Genomic DNA, 20,195 nt, shown 5'->3' on the forward strand with positions numbered 1-20,195 from the left:
ACTATTTAGTGATTATTATCATTGTTATTATCGTGACTACTAGTATAGAATTTAAAGGATGTGGTGTTTGTTTTTCCATTCTTTAGATACTTCACTTAGGATAATGTTCTCCATTTTCATCCAAATTGTTGTAAAAGGACTTGATTCATCCTTCATGGTGGAGTAGTATTCCATTGTATACAAATAGCACATTTGGTTAATCCACTCAGGAACTGATGGGCATTTGGGTTCATTCTACGTCTTTGCAGTTGTGAATTGTGCTGCAATAAACATTCGTGTGCAGTTGTCTTTTTGATAAAATGACTTCTTTTCCTTTGGGTAAATACCCAGTAGTGGGATTACTGGATCGAATGGTAGGTCTACTTTTAGTTCTTTGAGGAATTTCTATACTGTTTTTCATAGACGTTGTACTAATTTGCAGTCCCACCAACAGTGTAAAAGTGTTCCTTTCTCTCTGCATCCATGCTGGTATCTATTCTTTTTGGACTTAATAAAAACCATGGGGTATGGTGATGTCTCATCATGGTTTTAATTTACATTTCCCTAATAATTAGTGACATTTTATCATATGTTTATTGGTGGTTTGTCTGTCTTCCTTTGAAAATCTTCTGTTCATGTCTTTTGCCCACTTTTTAATGGAATTGTTTTTTCCTTGCTCTTTTGCTTGAGTTCTTTGTAAATTCTGATTATTAGGCCTTTATCAGATGTACAGCTTATGAATATTTGCTCCATTGATTATTTCCTTAGCTGTGCAGAAACTTTTAAATTTAATCAAGTTCCATTTATTTATTTTTATTACTATGATTGCCATCAGGGTCTTCTTCATGAATTCTTTGCATAGGCTTTTCCCAGGATTATCTTCTAGAATTCTTATGGCTTCATGTGTTACATTTAAGTCTTTTATCCATCTGGAATTAATTTTTGTGAGTGTTGATAGATGTGGATCCTGTTTCATTCTTCTGCATGTGGCTATCCAATTTTCCCAGCACCATTTATTGAAAAGGGATTCTTTTCTTCAGTGTGTATTATTGTCTATTTTGTCAAAGATCAGTTGGCTGTATGTGGATGGTTTTATATCTGGATTCTCTGTTGTTTCAGTGGTCTATGTCTCTGTTTTTGTACCAAGACTATGCTGTTTAGGTTATTACAGCCTTGTAGTATAGTTTGAAGCCTGGTAATATGATGCTTCCAGATTTGTTCATTTTGCTTAAGATTGCTTTGGCTATTTGGACTCTTTTCTGGTTCCAAACAAAGCATAGAATTATTTTTTCTAGATCTGTGAAATATAATGTTGGTCTTTTGATGGGGATTGCATTGAATCTGTAAATCACTTTGGATATTAATAATATGGACATTTAAACAATGTTGGTTCTATCTATCCGTGAGCTTGATATGTTTTGCTATTTGTTTGTGTTATGTGCGATTTCTTTCCTCAGTGTTTCATAGTTCTGTTTGTAGAGATCTTTCACTTCGTTGGTTAAGTATGTACATAGATAATTTTCTTTGTACTTATTGTGAATGGAATTGAGTCTTGGATTTAAGTCTCAGCTTGAATGTTATTGGTATATAGGTACATCGCTAATTTGTATACATTGATTTTGTACTCTGAGACTTTGCTGAATTTGTTTATCAATTCCAGGAGACTCTTGGTGGAGTCTTTGGGGTTTTCTAGATATAAGATTGAATCATCAGCCAGAATATTTATTTGAGAAATTTAACCTATATTAAAGGAAAGAGATTATGACAGAAGGGATTATATTCATTATTTGAATTTGAATTGGTTTTTGTTCTGAATAAGCTTGGTCTTATGTAGATTGCAACTTAAGAAACCCAACCTCATAGAATTTCTGATACTATTACATTTTATTTTTATATTTTACATTTCTGTTATTAAATGCCAGTTGACTTAGTATAGGAAATGCATTTTCTTATAATAACTGTTATTTACTTTGCTGGTGCTTGTTTAAAAAAACCTTCAATTTTGTAGTATTTTATTTTCTAAAACATGTTTTACTCTAAAGCTATTAAAAAATAAAATCATTGGGATAACATTTATGAGACTATAATAAGAAGCACCTGATTAATAGTGTTTTTTACTTGAACTCAAACCATTAGGGATAACTATAAACAAATTGAGACTTTAGGTAAGTCTATTTATTGATACCATTTTCTTTATTTTTAAGAAGAATGATTCATTAAGTCTTTTTATTTAAGTCATGGAAACCATTTCAGCAGACTTTATAAGATGAGAATAACTGCAGACCATATATTTATCTCATGATTTCTTCCATCAAAGCATGAAGAAGTGAATTATTGAAAAGATAAAAATAAATTTGTTTGCTTTCTGTCAGAGTTCATATCCACAGCCAACCTTGATAGAAGACCAGAATGATTTAGACAAGTTTGCTTTGGAGATTCATAACATATGCTTGCTGGACAGAATTGAGTTATCTCTGCTCTGGAGAGTAAGTTATTGTAGCAGGAGCTGACAGAGATGAAGATAACTGAGGGAAATTCAATTACCTTTTAGTGTTTTCTTTCTAATAGGATTCTTAATGTGAAAAAGATCCTTATATGATGCACCTCTGTTACTTGTGAGATTTGCCTTGATACCTGTTTCCAGAATACTATGAACTTTCAGTTCTAGGCCTTCATTAAGAATAAAATAGGCAGCTTACTGTTAAGTGTAATTTTGATTGAAAAGCCTTATTTTTTTTATTTGATGTCATTGGTAATTTTTATAACTATTGAATACTCTCTATGGTTTTCTTTATTTAGCAAAGTGTATATTATGTTGAATGAGAATTGTTTTTTTCTCTCAAATGACCTTTCTGGAGGTATGTTTTAGCTTCTCAGTGGTGATATATTTATCCCTCTGTCTAATTATCATATGCTGGGGATTGGCAGCTAGAATTGTTTAAATGCTTGTTTAAATTCTCAAGCTTTCATTTTCACTCTTCCTTTTTTTTCTGCCCAACTTTTTGCTAGAATGATTTTTTTTACCCCTTCTACTTTTTAATGTCTTACAGTTTGACTTCTCTCCTTTCATCTCCAATTTTAGGACAAATGGATTAAAATTGGTCTTTTAAATTTCATTAGTAATCTACTAATTATGCTGTTCAGTGGTTCTTTCTCATTCCTCATCTTCCTTGATCTCTGTAGTTTTTGACATTAATGATAACCCTTCTATTTTGAAATTCCTTTTTGGTTTAACTGTTGTGCCTGGTATTTTCTGATTTTTAAAATTTCTAATGGTTTGCCTTCTGGTTTCATGTCTCTTCCCATTTCTTATGCTTTATATTAAAAGTAAAGATGTTTCACAAGAATACCTCCTTTGTATTTTTAAGTTTTGTGTGCTGTTCTAACAATATCATATAATATCAGCAGTATCTAAACCTTTATATAAAATACATTAAGTATTTTAAAATTTTCAATCTACATGTTTAATTTCTTCTACAGGTAATTTAAAGTAAAAAATTACAAGACGACACATAGTGAAAAATCCCCTTCTAACCTCTTTCAGGATGCCTTGTACCTCCTTACCCTTGCAGAAAACCATTGTCAATTTCTTATGAATCTTTTCAGGGTCTTGTTATGCACATAGACTCAGATAGGAATATATATACCTATCCCCCTTTTGTTATATGAATGCTAGCATATTATAAACAATATTATATATTTTGCTTTGTAAACTTAGTATTATTTTTTGAATAACTTTTATATTTCCATCAGCAGTGTATGACTTTCTGTTTCTTCATAGAGCATGTTATTAAACTTTTAGACTTTTTTCACATAGTAGTGTGTAGTTTTAACTTACGTTTCTGCTCTTTTATGAATGAGTTTGATGATCTTTGAGCCTTTGTATTTCCCTTTCAGAGAAAAAATCCTTTGTCCCTTCCATTGGATTGGTTTTCTTTAGTTATTGATTTTATAGATGCTCTACATATATTAAGGAATCAACTCTAGTATGTGTTGCAATTATTTTTACAAGTTTGTTTATTGAGTTCGTTATGATAGTTTTATTTGTCGTTCTACAGCAGTTTTTAAAAAATTTTCATCATTGAATATATGAATATTTTCTTTTATGACTTATATAATAATTCAATTGGCTTGTATCACCAGTGTGATGTTAAAAAATAATAGTAGGCATCTTTTTCTTGTTCCTGACTTTAGTAAGAATGCTGCAGTGTTTTCTTGCTAAGTGTGGCATAGCTTTTCAGTTAAGGTAGATGTAGTTTATCATTTTAATGAAATATTCATTTAGTTCTCTTTCGTGTAGTTTTTGTTTTAAGAAATGAACATTCTATTTTGTCATCCTTAAGTGGAACAGTGGAGTTGATATCAACAGTATATTTTTTCATGTGTCCATACATGTGTCCATATACATGTGTATATACATGTGTCCATATTATGCCAGTATGTTTTTTTCTTATTATTTTTTCCTTTAAGGTGCTGCCAGATTCTGTCTGCTAATGTTTTCTTTGTGATATTCATATTCTATTCATAAGTAAAATTGGGTTGCTATTGTTTTAAAAACAACTTTCTAGGCAATCTTAGTCATTTGCTAGGTTTTGGCATCAGTGTTATACTTACCTTAGGGAAAGAATTATATAATTTGTGTTCTTTTTTTTTTTAATGTTCAAGAACAGAGTAGGTAGCAGTAGAATTATCTGCTTTTAAAATTTTTCCTGGTATCCACCTTTGATGTAATTGACTCTGGTACAGACCTCACCTGCAGTTTCATGTTTTCAAAAATCTGGTATATATCTGTACTTATGTGTCTTTGTAGTCCCTTGTATTCATTTTGCCTAAAACTTAAATATATCATTTTTCCTTCTAAGCCTTTTATTAATTTTATTAATATAGGTAAAATAGTGTGAAGTTGGGAAATACATTCTTTATTTTAGCTGGCTACAGATCCTACTAAAAATCAGGAAGTTCCGGTATTTTTTTTGTTTTTGAGACAGAGTCTCTATTTGTTGCCCAGGCTAGAGTGAGTGCCATGGCGTCAGCCTAGTAGCTCACAGCAACCTCAAACTCCTGGGCTCACGCAATCCTATTGCCTCAGCCCCCTGACTGGCTGGGACTACCGGCGTGCGCCACCATGCCCAGCTAATTTTTTCTATATATATTAGTTGGCCAATTAATTTCTTTCTATTTATAGTAGAGACGGGGTCTCTACTGGCCCCATCTCAAGAACCAGCCTGGCTCTTGCTCAGGCTGGTTTCAAACTCTGGACCTCAAGCAGTCTGCCTGCCTCGGCCTCCCAGGGTGCTAGGATAACAGGCGTGAGCCACTGGGCCGGCCAGTTCTGGTACTATTGAAGGAAGAGGAAGATTTGGGATAATATTAAATAACTGAAAGTCTGTGCCATAGTCTTCCTTTATTTTTTAATTTTTATACTTATGTCAAATTTCCATTAATCATGATATATCACTTCATGTGAATTCACTTTTTTAACATAGCAAACAATATTGCAATTATCACATTTTCTGCTACAGCAAACCATTTTCAGAATATAGAATCAGTACCATATATTAAGTCAGTACTGAAATCTTAGTCTATGAAAATGTCTGTAATTCATTATCATTATGAAAGAGAAGTTTTGTTATTATATTGGTAAAATAAATCAACTGAATATAATAATTTTTATGGGTTGGTTGGTGCTATTTTTACATGATAGTCCAATCTAATGCTTATGAATTCATTACAAGTTATACTCTTTCAGTTTAAGCAGTCTTAAAAAATATAAGTTAAAAATATAAATTCATTGATTTGTGTGCTGCAGCTTGGACTTAATTTGTAGTTGATTTGGGTTAGTTCTTAAGAGCTGTAAGTATGTGAAATCTTTCTATATATAATCCAGATTTCCCCAAATATTTGTTATTGATTTGTTTAAATTATTGTATAAATAAAAACCAAAAATTTTTTTAAAAATAGAATTCAAATACCTTCCAGAAGTTTAGACACCCTGATTTAAGAAAAATTTTGTTTAGGTCAGTGGCTCTTAAAAAAAAAAAATTCAGTAATTTTTAAGCTAGAGGATACTGTGGCAAAACAAAAAAAGTAGAAAAAGAAGAAAGAAAAACATAACAATACAGAATTATGTAAAATAAAAAAGAATGTTTTCCAATATCCTTACTGCACCATGTCTCCCAAGACAGTGTTTTGGCACATAGCCTTTTAGAGTTTTCATTATGTATATAAACTATATGTATATTTGTATGTGTATTTAGTTCACATATATATAAAACAAAAATGGGATTATATTATGTAAAATGTTCTATACTTTATATTTTGAGTCAATAGTTCTTACATTTTTGGTTCATGGACTCATTTTGAGAATCTGACTTTGAAAAATTCATACAAATATAACCATAAAATTTTACATGTAATTTTCAGAGGTTTGTGAATTCTAGCTTGAAAGTCTCTTATGTAAGGGTCTATGTGTTTTGCATGCATCACTTCTCTTACTGCAGTCATATGGGGGAAATAGAGGCTGACCTTCTTTCACTGCCATTTCTTTTGTTATATTAATAGATATTACATTATCAAATTCTGGATTATATTATTTTTGGACTTCTTGTGAGAGTTACTTGTAATTCTTAAAAGTATTTCAAAATTATTAGTGTCTACTCAGAAACAAACCTTATCTATTGACTCCTTCATAATAGGATCTATTTTATTTTAATTTCAACACCTGATATAGGCTTGAAATATAGGAAATGCTCAATAAAGAATTAGTGAATGAATAAAAGTATCAATAATAGAAGATATAATGTAAGATTAATGAAAGTTTTCACAACTAGCTAACAAATTTTGGGGATTCAGTTTTTGCATGTGAGATCCTAGATTCTTTAATATTTAGAAAATGTTTTGTTCAAAATCACCTGCTCTTTATAGCCTGGTAGAAGAAGAAAGTAACAAAAGTAGTAATCATTATATTCCCTAGCATTGCTTATTAGCTTGCCACTGTTTCTTAATGAGCATTGAATGATATATAAAAGCAGAGGTTTTAAATCTCTATGAAAATTATTTGCTAAATTTATAATTTCATCACTGAAATATGGACCTTGTATAGTAATTGGATTTTCCAAGGGTTGAGCTGCTTTTTTTTGTAAGCCCATTCTTCTGCAGAATGTGTTCCTTTTTGGTATTTCAAGTAAAAAAATCTTCTAAATATCCTGCAATCAATTTTCACTTTTGCTGAACAGGTTTATTTTGTAGTTTTAATTTTATGAGACCTGAACATTATTTTAAAATATTTAATTACATATGAATTGTAAACTTTTTTTTGCATTTTGTACTGTATGCTAGAAAGCACACATTTGGGGTTTATATGAACTGAGATGCAGACCTGGTTCTGCCACTAATTAACTACATAATGTTAGATACTTAACTACATAGTGTTAATTTCTTTGTAATGTGAGAGTCCTTAAGGCCATTAGGCTAGTCCCAAATCTGGAACTTACAATGTATTTTATCTAGTCTAAAACATAGGTAGTAATATAGCAAATTATTAGAGTCTTACCTATGTAATTAACTTGATATTTCCTTTTCATTCACTTTTGTAGAAGATAATTGAGACTAAACCTTTAATGTATATTTTTTCTGTTTATTTTGCTCTATTCTACTGACTTTATATGTTTTTCCTATGTGTATGTGAACTTGGTAGAGTGCAAAATAAGTTGAGCTTTGTAAAGATTAGTTGAATGACAAAAGTGCTTTTCTTCCTCTGTTCAGTTTATTTTATTTTTCCCATTACTGAATTGAATTCCCCATTTTGTCTTTCATTTAGTGGTTAAAAGATAGTGCAAACAAAGTCTTATATATTTTTTTAACTAAATTTATAGTAAACTTGTAATTAGGAAACAGTGCAAAGTATTTTTAAGTGAACTTCCCATTTATGCTTTCCTATTTGTCTTTTCTTCTTTATTCTTTTCCCTCTTTTTATTTTCTTCTTCCTTATTTTTTTCCTTATATTTTTCTTTTGCTAGTTGGCCATCTCATCTTAAAAACCTTAATTGAGAGCTGGATAGTCAAAGTCCATGATAACTTTTTAAAATTTTCAGAATATTAAGGGAGTATACACATTTTGGTTACATAATTAGCTTTTGTACAGTTTGCATCAAAATTATAAGTGTGCCCTTCTCCCAGATAGTGTGCTTTGTACCTGTTAGGTGTGAATTTACCCATTCCTTTATCCCCCTCTTTATCCCCATTTATCCCCCCTACTTGATTTCCGTTGAGTTTTACTTCTGTATGTACACATAAGTGTTGATTGATTAGTTCCTATTTAGTAATGAGTACATGTGGTATTTGTTTTTCCATTCTTGAGATTCTCACTTAGAAGAACCATTCTTTTTTTTTTTCCAGCATATTATGGGGGTACAGATTTTAAGGTTTCAATAAATGCCCATTCCCCCTCTCCCCCTACAAGTCTGAGTCTCCAGCATGACCATCCCCCAGATGGTGCACATCTCACTCATTATATATGTATATACCCTCCCCCTCCCCCCTGCCCAATACCCTATTACTGTAGTACCTATGTGTCCACTTAGGTGCTGTTCAGTTAATGCCAATTTGCTGGTGAGTATATGCGGTGCCTGTTTTTCCATTCTTGGGAAACTTCACTTAATAGTATGGCTTCCAGCTCTAACCAGGAAAATATAAGATGTGCTATATCACCATTGTATCTTAGAGCTGAATAGTACTCCATGGTATACATATACCACATTTTATTAATCCATTCTTGGATTGACAGGCACTTGGGCTGTTTCCACAGCCTTGCAATTATGGATTGTGCTGCTATAAACATTCGAGTGCAGGTGTCTTTTTTGTAGAGTGTTATTGGAACTTTTGGGTAGATGCCCAGCAATGGAATTGCTGGATCAAATGGTAGATTCACTTGTATCTCTTTAAGGTATCTCCATATTGCTTTCCACAGAGGTTGAACTAGTTTGCAGTCCCACCAGCAGTGTAGCAGTGTTCCTCTCTCTCCGCTTCCTCGCCAGCATTTATTGTTTGGAGACTTTTTGATAAAGGCCATTCTCACTGGAGTTAAGTGATATCTCATTGTAGTTTTGATTTGCATTTCCCTGATGATTAGAGATGTTGAGCATTTTTTCATATGTTTGTTGGCCATTCTTCTGTCTTCTTTAGAAAAGTTTCTGTTCAAGACCTTTGCCCACTTTTTAATAGGGTTATTTGATTTTTTCTTCCTGATTTTCATGAGTTCTAAGTATATTCTAGTTATCAGCCCCTTATCGGATGCATAGGATGCAAAAATTTTCTCCCACTCTGTAGGTTGTCTGTTTACTTTCATGACTATTTCTTTGACTGTGCAGAAGCTTTTTAGTTTGATCATTCCCATTTATTTATTTTTGTTGCTGCTGTGATTGCCTTTGGGGACTTAGAAGAACCATTCTTCTAAATGATATCATTTTTGAAGCTAAGAATGATACCATCCTTTTTCCCATGATTATTCTGCATTGGTGATTAATGGACCCTTTTCTCTTGCCACATGCCTCTCTTGATGTACGCTTTGCATTGATCACTTTTGACATTTAGTGAAGAGATAGTTGATTATAGAATTTGAATCAGCATAGCCTTATAGCAAATCATTACAATGGCTGTCTCATCCCAGCTTTGGTTTCCACTAGTATGGCAGTTTTTGACATCTTACTGAACCACTTTGTTAATATTTCTTCATCTATAGGTCAGGAATAGTGTAATGCTAAGCTTGACAATATTTGCTTTACGTACATGCAGTCATGCACTACACAAACCTAGACACACCATATGTATACTGTGGTCTCATCAGATTATAATGGAGCTGAAAAATTCCTATTGCCTGGTGGCATTGTAGTCATTGTAATGTGGTAGTGCAGATATTATTCACATTTATGGTTATGCTGGTGTAAACAAACCTGTGCTGCTGGTTGTATAAAAGTATAGCACATAAAATTATGTATAGTACATAATATTTGATAATGATGATATATGACCTGGATGCTGGTTTATGTATTTACTACACTATACTTTTTGTCATTATTTTAGAATGTATTCCTTTTACTTATTAAAAAAAAAAAGTTAACTATAGAACAGCGGGTGCTTTAAGAGTTATTCCAGAAGAAGGTCCTGTTATTGTAGGAGGTGATAGCTATATTTGTGCTATTGTCCCTGAACAGTGAGCACAAGATGTTGAGGTTGAAGACAGAAATATTGATGATCCTGACCCCATGTAGGCTTAGGCTAATATGTGTGTTTGTGTCTTAGTTTTTAACAAAAAAGTTTAAAAAGTGAATTTTTTTTTAAATAGAAAAAGCTTACAGAATAAGGATATAAAGAGAGAAAATATTTTTGTAGAGTTGTATAATGTTTGTGTTTTAACATAAGTATTATTATGAAAGAGTCAAAAAGTTAAAAACATGTTCTAAAGTTTATAATGTGAAAAGGTTACAGTAAGCTTAATTTATTATTAAAGAAAGAAAAATTTCTAAAATAAATTTAGTGTAGCCTGAGTATACAGTGTTATAAAGTCTGTAGTAGTATACAGAATATCTTAGGCCTTCGCATTCACTTACCACTTATGTACCAACTCACTTAGAGCAACTTCTAGTCCTGCAAGCTCCATTAATGGTAAGTGCCCTATATAGGTATACCCTTTTTTATCTTATATATTAGGTTGGCGCAAAGGTAATTGCAGTTTTGGACCTATGAATTATAAATCATTATAACTAGGCTAAAACACCACTTTATTAATCAAATTAGGAACCATTACAATCAACACATTTTTTGCCAGTGAAAAATAAGTTTGTTTATTCCTGTAGCATAAAAATCTGTGCTTCGGGATTCCATGAACTGTTGGAAAGCATTTTCTGCATCCTTCTGGTTGTGGAAGCATTTTCCTTGCAAAAAGTTGTAGAGGTGCTTGAAGAAGTGGTAGTTGGATGGAGAGAGGTCAGGTGAACATGGCAGATGAGGCAAAACTTCGTAGCCCAATTTATTCAACTGTTGAAGTGTTCATTGTGCAACATGAGGTTGGGTGTTATTGTGAAGAAGAATTGGGCCCTTTCTGTTGACCAATGCCAGCTGCAGGCATTGCAGTTATCGGTGCATCTCATTGATTTGCTGAAGCATACTCCTCAGATGTGACGGATTTGCTAGGATTCAGAAAGCTGTAGTGGATCAGACTGGCAGCAGACTACCAGTGAGCTTGACTTTTTTTTTGGTGGACGTTTGGCTTAGGGAAGTGCTTTGGAGCTTCTTCTCTGTCCAACTTCTGAGCTGGTCGTTGCCATATAAAATCCACTTTTCATCTCACGTCACAATCCTATTGAGAAATGGTTCTTTGTTATGTAGAAGAGACACTTCAAAATGATTCTTTTTATTTTTGGTCAGCTCACGAAGCAGCCACTTACTGAAGTTTTTCACTTTTCTAATTTGCTTCAAATTCTGAACCACTGTATAATGATTGAGGTTGAGTTCTTTGACAACTTCTTGTGTAGTTGATGATTGTTCTCAATTTGTTATTGTCAACTTCTGATGGCCTACCACTGTGCTCCTCATTTTCAAGTCTCTCCTTTTCTTTGCAAAATTCTTGAACAACATTCATTAGCAGTTCCTGGGCCAAATGCTTTGTTGATATTATGAGTTGTCTCTGCTACTTTACAACCCATTTTGAACTCAGATAAGAAAATTGCTTAAATTTGCTTTTTGTGTAATATCATTTGTGTAGTCTAAATATAAAATAAACAGCAAGTAATAAGTCATTAGCAAAAAAAACTGTAAAGTGAGAAATGTGCATTAACATGATGTACAACATAACCACATTTATTTAAGAATGTATTCTAATACCAAATGGCAAATTTCAACAATGCTGAAACCACAATTACTTTTACACTACCTAATACTATATTTTTACTGTATGTTTTTTATGTTTAGATAACAAATACTTGCCATTGTGTTCTAGTTGCCTACAGTATTCAGTACAGTAACATGGCCATACAGTTTTGTAGTCTAGGAGCAGTAGGGTGTACCATTATAGGCTATAACCTTGTAGGTTTGTGTAAGTACACTCTATGATGTTCACAAACAACACATTTCTCAGGGCATATCCTTGTCATTAAATGATACATGATGACTATATATATATTTTTGAATTGTATCTTTTCTGTTTTCTGTCATTGTTATTTTTTTTCCAACCACTCTCATAACCAACCTCACTCGAATTAAGAAGCTATCTTTATAGTTAGCTCCTCCTATTACATTGTAAACTGTTGGCTGGTGTAGAACAGTGATTACCACATAGTAGGCACTCAGTTAATTTGTTGAATTAAACAGCTCTTTAGAAACCAACAAAGTCCATCAGGAGTAAAAGGTTAGGTTTATTTCATAGAACTAGGATAAGTCACTAAGGAAGAAAGAGACTGTGCCAAGAGTAAAATTAAAGTCACTTGACAGCACTCTAGGGAAGATCTACACATTCCTATAATAAAGAGGTGTTCAAAAGAACTACTTAAAATCCATCATTTCTTAATTTGTGGATATAAATGAGTCTAACAGTTGTGTAGGTCAATCTGAAGCATGTCACTAACCTGGTAACTGAATATGCCATGAGGGTCACAGCCAATGAATAAGTTCAGCAGTTACTCTTTGAAGACTCTAGCACACTACGGCAATAACCAATACCTAAGTGTGACTTTAGCCTCGATTGTCATTGTTATTTTCTTGACCTTAGATAAAAATAATATTGATAAGTAACTGTGAAATAGATCAAATATAGATTAAGTCTCCCTTATCTGAAATGCTTAGGACTAGAAGTGTTTCAGATTTCAGATATTTTTCATATTTTGGAATATTTGCATTATACTTACTGGTTGCGTATCTTTAGTCTGAAATCTAGAAATCCAGAATGTGCCAATGAGTATTTTATTTGAGAGTCATGTTTGTGCTAAAAAATACTCATGTTTTGGAGCATATCTAATTTGGTATTTTCTGATTAGAGATTCTCAACCTGTACTAGCATAACTAACTAGGTGAATATTCTAGCCATTTTCAATGTCCAAATCAGTATATTAACAGTTTGAGCACCCAGCCAATGAGACTATGTGATTACTTTTAGCTTAGCTGTGACTTTCCAGCTAGATAGCCTTGTGCACTAATTTTGGTTCCGTCATTTACTAAACTATGTGAGCTCAGACACTATTGTCTCACCTGTATATCAGGATAATAATGATGCTTACCCATAGCTATCTTGTGATAAATGGGATTTAGTAAATGTAATGTGCTGATTACTGTGAGTCCATATTAAGTGTTCAATAACAGTGCTATTTTTTTAATTCTAAGTAATTTCTGGGACTATCCAAGGAATGCTTATATGCCCCTCAGTCAACCTAGGACTGTTATCTCTGCCATAGGACTTCTATCCAGACTACTACTGGATAGGGTAATGTTACAATTTTGGAGGATACCTCTTACTACCATACAAGTGGCTTTTCTAGGTAGTAGCTCTTTTTTCCTTATTCTATGGCCCAAAGCATGGACATAGACTCTTCCTTTTCTCTTTTGTAGGCCTTGCAATGAAGGAAGGGTATCACAATGCAGAAAGGAAAGCAAAACTTAATACTGGATATTACATCTCCTAGGATTCATACGCCATGCTCCTGCACAGGAAGTTGTCTCTTAACTCATTGTTCATCTCTTTTCAGTGCTTGTCCCTTTGCCATGTTGCAGGAACGAGTTCAGCACCCTCACAATGAGAGCTCCTGTGACCTGAACCTTCTGGAGTCCAGGCCTACCTGCTTCCTCTCTTAGAAAAGATTTTTGATTTTTTCTCAGTCTAAGGTTAGCTTTTCCCCCTGTATCAAGTTGATTGACAGTGATGCTATCAAATTCCTTTGGGAAAACTCTCACCCCAATTTGTGATACATATTCTGGCTTGTACATACCTGCACTATGCAATCACAATATTTCTCAGTTCATATTCAGAATCGTGTGTGTTTAGTTATGAATGCACTGTTTTTAGAGATTCTTCCAGGATATGTTTTACCTTGTCTTACTCTCTACTTTAGCTTTTGAAAAAGTCCAGATTAAAAGATTAGGCTCATCACATTTTCTACTCTCAGTCTTCTCTAAATAACTTTTGAACAGATCATGTGCACACCTGTACAGAGTACATGTAAACACATACATATAAAAATAAATCACAAGTTTTTGAGCTATTTATGAAACTAAAGAAGCTATCAATGATGGGGCAAAGGAAGACCACTTAAAAGTGAACTGATGAGTCTTTCCTTTTTAGAAAATTGTAAGTGATGTTTCTCCAGCTTCAACAAACAGCTATTTTACTGGGATGTTGACTATTATTAATAGTATATTTATGTTAAAGCCAGGAAGCTAGAAAAAAACAACAAGTTAATAATGTAGGTAAAATTGACCTCCTCATACCTGTAACCATTGTTGATCACATTAAATCCAAACTGAAAAATGTTTTTTTCTTCATTATCTTCTCAGTATATTCTTATAAAACAAACTTAATAGAAAACTACACCACTAATGCTATTGAAAATCACTTCCAAGAAAAGTTCTGAATAAGTTCTTAAAAATATCTAACCTCTATTTAACTTTTAATTTATATTTCCTGATTGTCTTAACTGATCAGATCATATATTAGTATAAAACTTTCCTTTTCTTAATGTTTTTTAAAATAAAAGTAGATAAGAAATTAAACTAATTAAAAATCTTCATAGGGGGTATATCTTACATTTGTTTATAACTTAGGCTTTTGTCATATGAAGTTAGAATATTAGCTACTGTTATTCATGGTTTATTGATACAAAGTAAAGCACTGAATATAAGATGAAGTATTTTATAATACAAAGTATATTATTTTGCAAAGCAAGTATTTTATCATACATAGTGAGATGGCTATAGTTGAGTTGATAAAAATAGTTTCCTTCTATTTATCTTTTATACTCAGTGCTACTTAGGTGTGGTCTGCTGACCATACTACTTGTTAGTAATCCAGGAAAAGGTGAGTATAAAAATTGAGTAAGTATTTAGAAACTTTTGTAGCTTAAATGTCTGGCAATGCCAGATTGTTTTTAAAAAGCACCAATCTTCAATGTGCTTAAAAAGGTAAAAAATAGAAATTGGTCCTTCACTACAGATAGTTTGAGAAACCAGTACCAGAAACCAGTTGATATTCAGATGTGTTGTTTTGAAATGGCCTATGTTAACAATACATTTGAATATTAATTAAAGAAATTATAGCAGCATAACAATATTCAGCTAAGAGATGCAAATTTAAATAATATGTTATATGTTAAATGATTTATATAAACCTTTGAGGAATAATTCTTTTATGAAGGTAATTGGTAAAAATACATTAGGTACCTAAGGGAAATATAAACATGTATCAGGATATTTATAAAAAGAGGACTCTGGTTATTACATGTTTTATTCTGTTATATATTTTTGACTATTTTGCTATATTTTATTTTTTCTATCTTAAATCCTTTCTTCTTGGCAAATAGGTACTTAGCTTTTAGTTCTTCTGTCAAACTCTCTCTCATTCTTAATAGTTCTTTCTTTTTCTCTCATCCCAAACATAATATATATGTCTCTGAGCAGTTATCTCATATTATAATTATTTTACTCAAGTATACTGAGATCCTGGAAGAAAGGGACTGTTTGCTGTGTATTTTGGTAACATCACAACTAAATCTACAATAAATGTGTTAGGTATTACTACTTTATGACTGGCAACATTCTAATCATTCCATGTCTATTCTTATTTGATCCTCCAAAAAGCATATCACATTCTCTCTTTTTTTATATGAGGAAACTGAGGCACAGGTTTTAAATAACTTCCCCAAGCATGAATGTGTCAGAGCTAAGAGTTAAAAAGTCATCTGGCTTTAGAGTTGGTGTTTTTAACTACAGTGTTAATTATGGTTTTTATACAATTGAATTAATTGCTTTTTTTGTTTCTGGTTTTCCTACTTGTTTTTCAGCTGCTTTTATTTGAAATTTAAGTATAAGATTTACATATTTTTACTACTAAATATATTTAATTCTTTAAATAAGAGACCTTACTAATACAAATAAAAGACCTTAAGTTTGTATGCTTTAAAATCATCTACTGGTTATGTAGCTATATTGATTTAAAAGATGATAGCATTTTCTTAAAGTCAGCTCTTTTGCAGATTAGCAAAAAGTAAGGCTTGACAAATTAAATCTTCTTAATTTTATCTCTCTTTAACCATAGCTATACAATATTATTAATATGTGAATATTAGATTCCTTCTATATCCATTGAGCACTGGATCAACCACGGGTAAAAAACTTGGTACAACCTGCACATGTGAAACCTGTGTGTACAGAGAGTTGACTGTATTTTTGTATTGTATTATGATTTTTAAATATAATTATTTGGTTTCAGCCCTATCTGTTGTTTAAATTCCATGTTAATTTTATTGAATACAGATACCAGCAACATTTTACTTTATTTACAATGAAGATGTATGATGTATGCAGGCTTTGTTGAAGGATTCAGCTTGTCTTTTTGGAAGGTGTTTAAGTATTTACCTAAGAATTTTGTGGCTTTTATTGTTAATAATTATGAAATAATAAAAACATAATATTGTATGGATTTGATGCACAAGTGGAAACTACATCCTTTTTAGTGTTGCCTTGTTTTTAGAAATATTATATAAAAGCATTTTGAAACAAGTTTTCTGTTATCAAAAGTCTACAGTAAAAGATTAGAACCTGTATTAATCTTCAAATCATTTAAAAATATTGTTTGAGGACTGCATTTTGTAGAGATAAGAACCCAACACATTGTATCCAGTTCTTTAAAACAAGAGAAATGAAAGAGATACTTTGATAAGTGTTCTGCCTGTTTTAACCTTGAATGCTATTATGGGGGCAGAAGAGGGGTGACACTGCTATATCTGTTTCATTGGCTTAGGCTTTTTCATGCTGAGAGAAATCAATACTTTGAGGCGTTGCATGACAGAGGAATCACTTCAGAATTAAAGGTGGCTGTCACATGTTGTCATTGGTTGACTTTTGTTTGCTGTTGAGATTTTTAAGCTTTCATTTTTCTAAGTCTTTCTTGGGAGTCTTTCTAGGGTTTTTTTTTTTTTTTTTTTTTTAAGATCAGACTTTAAATCTAAGGTAAAGGATCAAGTACAAAGACCTCCAAAAGTGAAATATTGATATGCTTCTTCATTTGTTGTCCCTTAGCTGATTTCCCTTTTAAATTATTTCCCGTGAGACAAGTAATTTATAGTGTACGTAATTTTGAGACAAACTGATAAGTAAAATAGTACACTTAAAAGTGTTTAGCAGAAGTAATGTTTTGTTAACTAAAAATGTAATGAACTGTAGCCATGTAAAAGAGAGAAGGTCCTGACATGGAATGATGTGTAGTTAGTTTGATTCCATTCATATAGGAATGACTTATTTTCTAAATAGTGGATACCTGTGTAGTCACTGACCAAACAAGGAGGAGGTAGAAGAGAGAAATTTCATTTTATTTTATATGTTACTATTCTATGATTTGTTTTTAAGAGCTAACGCATGTTTCTTTTAAAAAATGTATAAAAGAAGTTTTAGATATAAAACTTGTGAAACAACACACTTAAGTTGTTGAACATTAAACATTAGTAAATTATGAAAAAGTTTTAAATAATATTTTTGCAATTTTTAGCCTTAAAAATTTTAAGTGTAATTTATTTTTATTTCATAGTGATATGCAAACCTAATGAGAATTTGCATTATAACCTGTTTTTCATAAAAAATGTTATCCTGAAAACTTAACTCTAGAAATAGTGTATATTTAACATCATCATTACTTTACTTTACTTTTTTTTTTTTTTTTTTTGGTACTGAAAGAAGGGTTTGTGAGAAGCCCTTTAGCTTTTGAATCACAGTTCCTTTTTGCCCCTTTAAGGTAACCACTGTTCTGCATTTTATGGAATGACATATTTGCTTTTGTTTTTTCTTTCAGAACTTAAGTATTTCTTTTAGCACTATAATTTCTTATGCCAGTTTTTGACCCTTATATAAATGGAATTATAAAGTATGTGTTTTGTTCCGGTATTTCTAGTTTAACATTATGTTTGTGAAAAATCTTTTATTTTCTTACATTTTCCAGTTTTTTTATTATTGCTATATGGTATTCTATTGTGTACAGACCATTCATTTTTCATAATTTCTTCTGTTGATGGGGAATTGGATTATTTCCACTTTTTAGCTATTATGAATATGTAGACCATTAGTTTTTTATAACCTCTTCTGTTTGATGGGTAGTTGGGTTGTTTTCAGAGCTTAGCCATTTGAACATTTAATGTGTTGTTTGGTATACATCCTTATACATTTCTGTAGGGTGGAGTTACTTGACTATAAAATAATTCATATTTTCAATTTTAATAGATCTTGCCACTCTACATTGCAAAAGTGTGTACATTCTCAGCTTCAGTGTATAGCTATTCTCATTATTCCACATTCTCATCAATAATTGATTAGTGATGTTTATTTTGGCATTCTAGTAGTTGTGTTTTTATTTTGGATTTTTTTTCATAAATGATGCTATCTGTCTGTTCTCCTGCTTGTTATATTATCTATTTTTTACTTTTGTGAAGTACCTGTTCCTCTCTCACCAGTTCCTTTATTATCTACCTTTATTGATTTGTAGAAGGATATGAGCTCATACCTATTTGGTATAGGATCTTATTTTTTGATAGAGTATTTAAACTTTCTCCTTGTCTGTACCTTAACTATTCGCTTTTTAAAAAATTTCTTAAATAAACTTTATTAAAGTTTAGTGTTCATATAATAAAATACATCCATTTTAAGTGTATACTTTGATGAGTTTTGATAAATGCATACACCTGTGTGACTGTTGCGATTAAGATACAGAAAATTTCTGACATCCTGGATAATTCCATTTTGATCCATTGTGGTCAATTCCTGTTCATGTACTCATATCCAGTCCCAGACAACTAGTGATCTGATTTCTGCTATAGAATTTTATATAAATGGATTTGTACAGCGGATACTGTAATGTCTGGATTCATTTTGGTCTTTGTAATCTTTTTCATATTCATCCACATTGTTGTATATATTGTTTGCTTCTTCTCATTATTATGTAGTACTGCTTTATTTGTTCATTCAAATATAGGCAGGTAGATATTGGTTGTTTCCAGCATTTGATTCTTATGACTAAAAGTAGCATTATAGGCATTTTCATACAAGTTATTTTTGTGGAACTATGTTCTTATTCATTTTGAAGAAATACTTAGGAGTAGAATTGCTTGGTACAATTGTAAGTATATGTTTAAACTTACTATAAATTGCCAAACTATTTTGTTCTTTCAAGTAGGTATAGACTTTACATTGTAACTGTTAGGAGTTCCAGTTGTTCCATATCCTTGTCAATACTTGGTATTGTTGGTCTTTTTAATTTCTGCTCTTCCACTAGATATATCGCAATAGCTTATTGTGATTTTTATTTGCATTTCCTACTAAGCATCTGCTTATGTGCTTATTAGCCATTTGTATATCTTGTGTGAAGTGTCCAAATCCTTTGCACATTATTTTAAATTGGATTGTTTGTCTTACTGAGTTGTTAGAGTTCTTTATATATTCTGTAAAGAAGTTATTTGTCAGCCATATATATGATGAATATTTTTTCCTCATGGCTTACCTTTTCATTTTATAAATAGGGTAATTTAAAGAACAGGTGTTATAAATTTTGATGAAGTTTAATTTGTCAATATTTTTATGCTTGCGATTTTCCTATAAGTTTTTTTTAATGGTGTCTAGTCTAAGAACACTAAAGTCTTGAAAATTTCTGCTATATTTTTTTCTGGAACTTTTATATCTATGTCTTTGATCCGTTTTGAACTAAACACTTTTTGTATGACATTAGCTGAAAGAAAAGATTTTTTTTCATGTAGATATCCAGGTGTTTTAGCACCAATTGTTGAAAGATATTCTTCCTTCATTTAATAACCTAAATGCTTTGGATTTCTAGTTTTATAGTATGGTTGAAAGAGTATGAAGTCCTACAACTTTGTTTTTCTTTTGTAAAATTGTTTTGCTGTTCTTACTCTTTTCTTTTTTATATGTTTTAAAATCAGCTTATCAATAGTCATAAGAACTCCTGCTAAAATTTTGAC

The 20,195-nt window shown here is 31.7% G+C and overlaps 1 protein-coding gene and 1 non-coding gene across 11 annotated transcripts in view; one reads left to right on the top strand and one right to left on the bottom strand.

The window, feature by feature from the left end:
- LRBA (LPS responsive beige-like anchor protein) overlaps positions 1–20,195 on the top strand; it is a 635,991-nt gene that overhangs the window by 275,824 nt on the left and 339,972 nt on the right. The gene's annotated exons all lie outside the window — the stretch shown is intronic.
- On the bottom strand, positions 12,587–12,716 carry LOC142876807 (small nucleolar RNA SNORA3/SNORA45 family). The gene has a single exon (XR_012923624.1). It is a non-coding gene; the product is annotated as a small nucleolar RNA SNORA3/SNORA45 family (small nucleolar RNA).

The sequence above is a fragment of the Microcebus murinus genome, chromosome 15 (genome assembly GCF_040939455.1).
Source record: "Microcebus murinus isolate Inina chromosome 15, M.murinus_Inina_mat1.0, whole genome shotgun sequence".
Lineage (NCBI taxonomy): Eukaryota > Metazoa > Chordata > Mammalia > Primates > Cheirogaleidae > Microcebus > Microcebus murinus.